Source organism: Periplaneta americana, chromosome 11 (assembly GCF_040183065.1).
Source record: "Periplaneta americana isolate PAMFEO1 chromosome 11, P.americana_PAMFEO1_priV1, whole genome shotgun sequence".
Taxonomy (NCBI): domain Eukaryota; kingdom Metazoa; phylum Arthropoda; class Insecta; order Blattodea; family Blattidae; genus Periplaneta; species Periplaneta americana.
The window spans coordinates 25,184,462-25,194,359 of NC_091127.1; the positions used below are offsets into that span (position 1 = coordinate 25,184,462).

At 35.8% G+C, this 9,898-nt stretch overlaps 1 non-coding gene across 1 annotated transcript; it reads left to right on the forward strand.

Moving 5' to 3' along the window:
* The first annotated feature begins 6,567 nt into the window (after positions 1-6,567).
* On the forward strand, positions 6,568-6,639 carry TRNAY-GUA (transfer RNA tyrosine (anticodon GUA)). The gene has a single exon. It is a non-coding gene; the product is annotated as a tRNA-Tyr (tRNA).
* The last annotated feature ends 3,259 nt before the right edge of the window (positions 6,640-9,898 follow it).

The window sequence follows — 9,898 nt, forward strand, 5'->3', positions numbered from 1 at the left end:
AAGAAACTAGTTCGATTAATTAAAATGTGTCTCAGTGAAACGTACAGCAGAGTTCCTATAGGTCAGTTTCTGTCAGATGCATTTCCAATTCACTGTGGGCTAAAGGAAGGAGATGCACCGTCGCCTTTATTTTTTAACTTTGCTCTAGAGTATGCCATTAGGAAAGTCCAGGATAACAGAGAGGATTTGGAATTGAACGGGTTACATCAGCTTCTTGTCAATGCGGATGACGTGAATATGTTAGGAGAAAATCCACAAACGATTGGGGAAAACACGGGAATTTTACTGGAAGAAAGTAAAGAGATAGGTTTGGAAGTAAATCCCGAAAAGACAAAGTATTATGATTATGTCTCTTGGCGAAAATCTTGTACGAAATGGAAATATAAAAATTGGAAATTTTTCTTTTGAAGAGATGGAGAAGCTCAAATATCTTGGAGCAACAGGATCAAATATAAATGATACTCAGGAGGAAATTAAACACAGAATAAATATGGGAAATGCCTGTTATTATTCGGTTGAGAAGCTTTTATCATCCAGTCTGCTGTCAAAAAATCTGAAAGTTAGAATTTATAAAACAGTTATATTACCGGTTGTTCTTAGGAAAATATTTGGGGCTAAGAGGGATGAAGTTACAGGAGAATGAAGAAAGTTACAAAACACAGAACTGCACGCATTGTATTCTTCACCTGACATAATTAGAAATATTAATACAGACGTTTGAGATGGGCAGGGCATGTAGCACGTATGGGCGAATCCAGAAATGCATATAGAGTGTTAGTTGGGAGGCTGGAGGGAAAAATACCTTTAGGGAGGCCGAGACGTGGATGGGAAGATAATATTAAAATGGATTTGAGGGAGGTGGGATATGATGATAGAGAATGGATTAATCTTGCTCAGGATAGAGACCAATGGCGGGCTTATGTGAGGGCGGCAATGAACCTCCGGATTCCCTAAAAGGAAGTAAGTAAGTATCAACATCTCAGGTTATTTACCGTCTGAATTAAATGAAGGTGATAATGCCGGTGAAATGAGTCCGGGGTCCAGCACCGATAGTTACCCAGCATTTGCTCATATTGGTTTGAGGGAAGACCCCGAAGAAACCTCAACCAGGTAACTCGACCCGACCGAGATTCGAACCCGGGCCACCTGGGTTCGCGGTCAGATACGCTAACCGTACTCCACAGATGTGAACACAGGCCCTTAATGACTTTAAAGAATTGTACTAGTTGAAATTAAATTTAAATAAAATTAATGACGCGTCCTCACGTTGCGGATCGAGGAGACTACCTCCAGATATGGAGGGTAGCTGTGAATATATTGAATAAGCAGTCGCGGACAGCCGATGAGGGGTGGTTCTCCAGCTTGGGGGTTTGGCGAAGGGCTAACAACCCATCACCGTAAAAAACAGCTTGTTAAGAATCCTTCAAATAAGTTATATTACCGGTTGTTCTGTATGGTTGTGAAACTTGGACTCTCACTTTGAGAGAGGAACATAGGTTACGGGTGTTTGAGAATAAGGTGCTTAGGAAAATATTTGGGGCTAAGAGGGATGAAGTTACAGGAGAATGGAGAAAGTTACACAACACAGAACTGCACGCATTGTATTCTTCACCTGACATAATTAGGAATATTAATCCAGTCGTTTGAGATGGGCAGGGCATGTAGCACGTATGGGCGAATCCAGAAATGCATATAGAGTGTTAGTTGGGAGGCTGGTGGGAAAAAGACCTTTAGGGAGGCCGAGACGTAGATGGGAAGATAATATTAAAATGGATTTGAGGGAGGTGGAATATGATGATAGAGAATGGATTAGTCTTGCTCAGGATAGGGACCAATGGCGGGCTTATGTGAGGGCGGCAATGAACCTCCGGGTTCCTTAAAAGCCAGTAAGTAAGTAAGTACTAGTTTAAATTAAATTTAAATAAAATAAATTTAATAAGTGAAATGATGGGACATGGAACACTAGGCTACAGATAATGCCAACCCACCCCAAAAACATTTACCCCGAGTTAATTTTACGATGAAACAAGATAAAGCACGCCCAGAAAGAATGGGAAAAAAATTGAATTACGCGTGCATCAACAAATTTAAACCAAGTTTAATGGGAAACTAGATAGGCTCATCAGGAAGAAACCGCAGTTGATGGCATTGTCATTGCAATAAAGCTCTTTTAGGGGTTGAAAGCTTGCATATAGCAAGTATAATTCAATTTACGAGTACAGCTTAGACTGACCTCGTCCTTCCTCCATTTATGATAACATTTCCATATCATGAACATGTCTGTTCATATGTCTCAGCTTTCAAGCTTGTTATACGTACATCAGAAATTCATGTTCTTTGCTCCTGTATTATAGATGCGAAAGTACTGTGTGGGCGATGAATCAGACAACGCAATAAATACAAAAGAAAAGTTTCTTTTCCTTGTCGGAACACGATGTCGCTTGATTCGTAGGTGTATATACCGGTACCTAACAAGAGTAGGATACTGAGCATGCGCAGTATGTTACAACTGGAACTTATAAAGTTCAACTGGCCCAAATTTTGTTTCTAGCAGAGTGATGCATTGGAGATAAATCGCTCGCTTGAAGTCGGTCGAATGTCGCACCCTCGAGTGAGATAAGATCGGTCGTGATACGTTCGTAATAAATAGAAGCACAGTACAAGGTCATCTCACCGACATGTCTTATCTTGTATGGAAGGCGACAGATAAGATACACATATGTTTTGCTCACACGGTAAAAATAAGGCTTTATTTTCTGCGTTCATGACAAACGTCTAATGGAACGTACCAAAACAGTAACATGAAGTTATAAATAAAATAGTATGAAAAACTTCGATATACAGTTATTATTGCTATTAATTATTATTAATAATTATTCAATATTTGATTTACCACATATATAACATGATAGGTCCATACATAGTGTTCCCCCTATATACTGCGACAATGTAGAAACGTTTTACAAAATAGGTGTTGATACAGCAGTAGATTAATAACAATATTAGTACAGAGATAACGACACAGAAAAATAATAAAAGGAATAATCATGCTGCACAACTGTTACAGACGCAAAAATTGATACACTGATTATTAGAGATTATTACTATTACTAGAAAACTTGATACAGTTCTTGCATTATCGTGATTGTGTTCTCCGTTTATAATAATTACATTTACATCCAATAAAGTTCAGATGTGGCAAAATCACTCCTGTTTGGGGGGAAAAAAAACATTTACCTACAACATTTATATTACATTTTAAATGAAGTTTTGTAGTTGTACTATAGAAGTTAGTTAAACACTGCAAAGTTTTGAAATGATAAACATCTATGATGTTACTACACAGTTCATCACTGTAACAAGAACGAATGTCTAACGCTCGGCTTATACCGTTCGAGGATTTATCGCTCGCGACAATTTTACCCATCATGCATATGCGCTACCTATTGGATTATGCTATGAACTACTTGGCGCTTGAGCGAATACGTCCGATGCGTTTCTAGGTCTATACATATTATTAAAAATTGGCTGGATGTAAATATTTTATCATTAAACATCTCAGAAACATATGTAGGCCTACTGCCTTTTGCTGTAACACTATCTGGACTGCAGAAACTATGAAAAATTAACGTAAAAATCCATTTTAATAATAGTACAAATTTTTTAAATTGCATTTATTCTATCTTAATGAATCTAAGGATTAAAATATTTGGAAATATACATAGATCAAAATTTAAGATACGTCAAACAGGTTAATTACTTATGAAATAGATTGAAGAAAACGATTTATAAATTTGTTATACTTCATACTTTTATGCCAGTTAGTGTGTTACGTCTGGTTCATTAGTACAGTGCTACAGTACGGTATATTAGGGGAGGAAGTAATTTCGAAAACCACCCAGAAACGAATTATAAAAATGTGTTTAAATTAATTTTCACTTTATCCAGCCAATTTGATATTTACAAACTCAAAGTTTTGGAAACAAACCAATTACTTATAATTTTAATGTTAATAACTTTTCTAAGAAAAAAAAAGAGAAATCTTGCAACGTGCTTCACAATTATCGCACCAGACGGACTGACACAACAATTTTAAAAGAGGAAGGGCCGTATTCATAGACATTCTTAGCGCGGGCTTTCGGTGGATGATCAGCGAACTAACGTTTTTCGTATTCATAAACCAGTGTCAGCGACATGTCTTATCTTGTATGTTATCTTACCTGTTTAACACGCTCGTAGCCCGGGCTAGCGAAATGTCTATGAATAGCACCCTTAAAGTTTAAAACTATTAGAGAGAAAAAAAGTAGAAATTTAGGCCTAAGATATTACAACAAAGTCATACAAAAATTCCCTCGCCTTATTGGTAATGTTAATATTAATTATTTCAATAGAAAACTAAAATCCATCTCTCGGACCAATCCAACACAAATTTGTTTCTAACAATTTTCTAAATCTTAAATATTAACGTAGATAAATCTCCTCCCCTCCCCTTCCCTCCCCTCCCATTCCCTTCCCTCCCCTCCCATCCACTTCCCTCTCCTCACATCCCCCCTCCCCTGTCCTCCCCTCCCCTCCTCTCCTCTTCTCTCCCCTCTTCTCTCCACTCCCCTCCCCTTTCATCCCTTCTCCACTCCTATCCTCTCCTCTCTTCTCTTCCTTTCCAATTCCCCCCTACTTATTTTTTGAAACTGCGCGTCTTTTTAACATTTTTTCTACCGTTTTTCCGAGCACAAGCTATGTTCATTCGGACGTTCCCATTAATTTATCTTTTTTGCTTTTATTAAGTAAGATTAGTTATGTCCATCGCTGAGGAGTAACGGTTAGCACTTTTGAAAACGAGCGGGCTCGGGTTCAAATTTTTGTTGGAACAATTTATCTGGTTGCGGTTCCCTCAACCAAGAGCAGTAGAATTGCTGTGTAACTTTCAGCTTTAGACCTCGGACTCATTTCGCAATCATTAATTGAGGACGTCACCCGAATAAAGGCGTATACAGCAAAATGTAGTTCTGATACAAACTAATTTCAATGTTTGTAAGCTGTCAGATTCATCATAGTTATATCGAAAAAGTTTTTCATTACTGTTAAACAGTTTGGAGGATATTTAAAAACAAAATTATTGAAATATAACAGCAAATAGTATGTTATGCTATTAGTACATAAATATAATATGGAACTCTGTATACGCCGTTTTACCGGCGACAATATGTTTTAGTACTAGTTTTAATTATTCTGATGTTCTAGTTGTCTAACTTCGCATGAAAATTAATTATGTATGAGAACATCTCGTACTTTATTAATAATTTTGTTTTAAAAAGTAAAATAAAATAAATTCAACAAAATAAAATATATAATTACTATAACATATTAAATAAAAATATTGAATAATTACACAAGTAGGCCTACAAAATAACATTACATTTTCAATTTTTGGTTTTCTTGTTCTTATAGTCTATGTCTTTTTCTTTTTTGTGCATCATCTATTGTTGCTAGAGTCATCTTCACCATTGTGTGATGAGTCCGGCTTTATTCAGAATTGAGTTCAGTCAACTTGGACCATCTTCATCTAAAAACTGTAACAGTTCTCTGAAGTCCTTCGCCTTGGAGGGCTCCAAAGGCACTGGGTTCATCTGTGTTGGACTCAGACGTTTCAGCTGCGACACTTCCATTCCCGTCTTCCAAATGCTGAAGGGACCAATGATGCATAGTATGAGGTTCAAGCTGAAAATACCCTGATGTACTGTTTTGCAGTTTATACTTTTGCATCACGATTGTATAAGGACGATTTAAGTGTGTACCTCTTTTATCATTGATGATGTCACTGAAACCATTTTATTCTGAATTGTTGTTAATCGTTCCTCTAAAATTTGCAATAGACTCAATAGTAAGTTTCGACACACATTAATTTTTTACCCCCATTGTAGAAAACACTATATTTCCACACAATATCCCTATTCTGGAATAAATTAAGCTTTTTAGTTTTTAGATTCACTCTTTCAAGGCAAGAAGTTGTAAAATGGTACTGCTCTAACTTCGAACCCATGTCCCAAAAGCGTTTGAAAATAGAGAGTTGATCGTTCTTTGAAATCTCATGTGTACACATTTTCATACATCATCTTCTTATCCTTGTAAATGACTTCTCTTCCATTTCCTTGCGTGTACAAGTTATGTATGACTTGCCACTGTTTCTATTTATTTTCCTTTCTTCGGTTTTCCATTTAGTTTTGCTCACAAGCTTCTTTTTTCCCATATTTTCGGTCATGATTCACTGCTGCAACTGACAACCTGAAGTAGGCCTAAACATCGAATAACAGCATGTGATTGCCGCTGTAGTAGGTGGGTTTACTTGTTCAACGTAAACACGTAACATTGTGTCCTGTGATGAAAGAGTGATGGAACGGAGAAAAATTCTCTCCGGCGCCCGGATTTGAACCCGGGTTTTCAGCTCTACGTGCTGATGCTTTATCCACTAAGCCACGCCGGATACAACCCCGACGCCGGTCAGAATTGTCTCAGATTAAGCTCCATCTCTTGGATTCCCTCTGAGACGATTCTGACGTCGGGGTTGTATCCGGCGTGGCTTAGTGGATAAAGCATCAGCACGTAGAGCTGAAGACCCGGGTTCAAATCCCGGCGCCGGAGAGAATTTTTCTCCGTTCCATCACTCTTTCATCATATGATGACGCAGAATATCTGCATGGAAATATCATATGTACTTCGGTACATCAAAATATATATAATATTGTGTCCTGTGTTACGTGTTGAAGCTAGGCTTACGAAAATTTACTACAGTGCACTATACCAATTGAACTATATAATCCCTTGATCGTCGGAAAACGGGCGTATAAGGGTATACGCCGTTATTCGGGTGACGTCCTCAATTCGCATATCATCATCATCCATGCCGTAGTCCAGATTAAGTTCACGGTGCGACGTGCTGTACTTGTACAAGAGCGCGCCCGTTAGGCTACCTGATCATTCACAGAAATGGAGTAATAAGCACAATAAGCCTCAGACTGAAGTGTTAAGCATTCGCTTTCCTCCTCCGTACAAAATAAAAATAAACGATTAGTTTTAGGTTAGAAATTGTTTTAATTATTTATTAATCTATGTTTAAGTTCTTACACATTTGAAAATCTCCCCCGAAAAAGGGTGTAACATCAAATTAATGAAAAATGTGACTTCGGTGGAAAAAGTAATTTTTAAACATTCATTTGATATTGATATTGATATATTTATTCTACAACTCTTATTTGGTAATGGGTCGCCACCACATCTCTGTATTCGTGCTCCCCATTACCTTCTAATTACAATAAATTTCATTGACGTGTGCAGTCATCTTGTTTTACCTTTTTTACCTCTATTACTATAATACATACTCTCAATTTGCTTTCTAACCTCTCCCCTTAAAATTTTCCCTTCTTTCTAATGAACACCTCACCACTTTTATTGTTTACTTACTGTATATTTGAAGTACTTCCTATCGTCTAAAATTTCTCTAATTTTGAACTACATTTACTAACACTATTTAATCATACTCATTCACTTTCATCACTAATTTACAATCAATTCTACCTCTCCTCACTTCTGTCATCACTCTTATCCCCTATTTCTCCATTAAACACTGAATCACATGTTTATTTTGCTAAACTGTTCCCTTTCACCCCGATAAATTTTCCGTTTGCCACTATTTTTGTAAGTCAACTCAACCTTTGTAAACTTACATTAAAATACTTGTTGTCTTCCTATCATTTCAATTTCTCTGATTGTACACTAACTTAGTCGATACTCCAATATTAGTAACATTTCACTACCAATTACTATTAACAAACACTTCTAATTTTCTCTCGTCACTTCTTTATCAACTCTTGTTTCTCTGGACACTAATTCACTTATTCGTTCATTCATTCTCTCTCAGATTGTTTTGCTAGCTACTCTTACTCCTTCAACACTCACTTTATTGTTTCTATGTCTTTTGCCACACTTTTATCACTCCATCCCCCTTAAGCACCAACTTCGCAGACTGTAATTCTGCGGTTCCTTATTTCCTTCCTTTCCCTCACAAGTAGAAAACATTCATTTATAACCAGACAGCGCATTTTCGTTCTCAAACAAGTTAGGAAAGTTATCGGTTAGTATATCCTGGAGTTTTAGAGTTAAAACTCTGACTCTAAATGCTTACATCAGGACGCTACGAAATGTATAACCTAGCTTCGGTAAATAATAATAAATAATAATAATAATAACAATAACAATAATAATAATAATAATAATAATAATAATAATAATAATAATAATAATAATAATAATAATGGAGCATGACAACTGTGGGATTGCTACTAACTTGAAATGGTTTGTCCAGCTACTTTTTAAACATATGAACGCACTAACACTGTGAAACTAGCTCTGTACAAAATATTAGTGCTACATATGACAGAAAATATGTATGTATTTATTTATTTACACTGCAAGTGGGCAAGAACCCGGTGGCAGTGGTATATACAATATTAACAATACACAATAAAATGATAAGCAATACACAATAAAATTTGCAATACACAATACAATTTTACAATACATATACTATTTTATACACAATACAATAAGAATACACAATACAATTTAACACAATAATAATAAAACATAAATAAAATACATAATTTTACAATACAACCTACATAATTATGTAATAGGTCCTACATAAGTTTCAATAGTCTTTCACTTTACTCTCATCTCATTCCCTGTAGTGCCACTATGACGCATTTCACTGACACTTTAGCACACATTTCACTGACACTCTGTAACACATTTCACTGACACTCTATAACACATTTCACTGACACTCTGTAACACATTTCACTGACACTATAGAACACATTTCATTGACGCTATAACTTATCACTGATCGGAACTGTTCACTGCACTGTAAAACCATAACTTCACTGACTCACCTCGCTTCACTGATACAACAGTTAAAATAAGTCAAATAATTACATCCTTATGCATACTTATAAACAGAACTACATTTAAACTAAACATTTCTAGTCTAAGACCCTCTTACACGCTATTTTTAAATAATTTACAATTCAAACCAAGGAAGTAAACTCGTCAGGATAGATAAATACATGTCACCTTAAAAAATTAAATGTTGAATGTCACCTTAATTTTAATTTGCGCTTTATACACAGCTTTTTAAGTTATTCTTGAATCTCCTTAAGGAAGGACAACCCTCAAAGACCGCTGCAGATAGGTCATTCCAATCATTTATAGTTCTATTTAAAAATGAGAATTTACCTACATCCGTTTTCTGTTTCCTACATTTGATTTTAAAATCATGATCGTTCCTACCATAGTACGTTGGCTTTTCTAACCGAGCCGTTATGTCTACCCATGCTTTCTGACCTAGATGTGCTCTATACAATGATGTTATTCTAGTTTTCCTACGTCTGTTTTCCAAATTTTCCCATTTAAGTTCTTTTATCGTATCGTTTCCATCTTCTCTTTTACCTATAACAAATTTAGCTGCCCTATACTGGATTCTTTCTAAGGAATTTATCTTATATATTCTATAGTGACCCCAACATGTAGTTCCGTATTCCATTAACGGTCGCACTAACGTTAATTACATCGATAATACTACTGAACTAGTATATACAATATATATTGCAGATTATAATAGTAAACATGATGCACATTAACTGTAAATACTCTATATACTCACATAAGGAAATTAACTACAAAACATATATTCTGAGGTTATGAAATTCATATCTGCCACTAAAAATTTTCTTTAGCAATGAAAATGTTCTTCCTACGTTACATGACGTTACAGGGACAAAAGAATAATAACAAAAATCAATATACAAATTAGCAATATTTACATTTTATACAATATATGCAA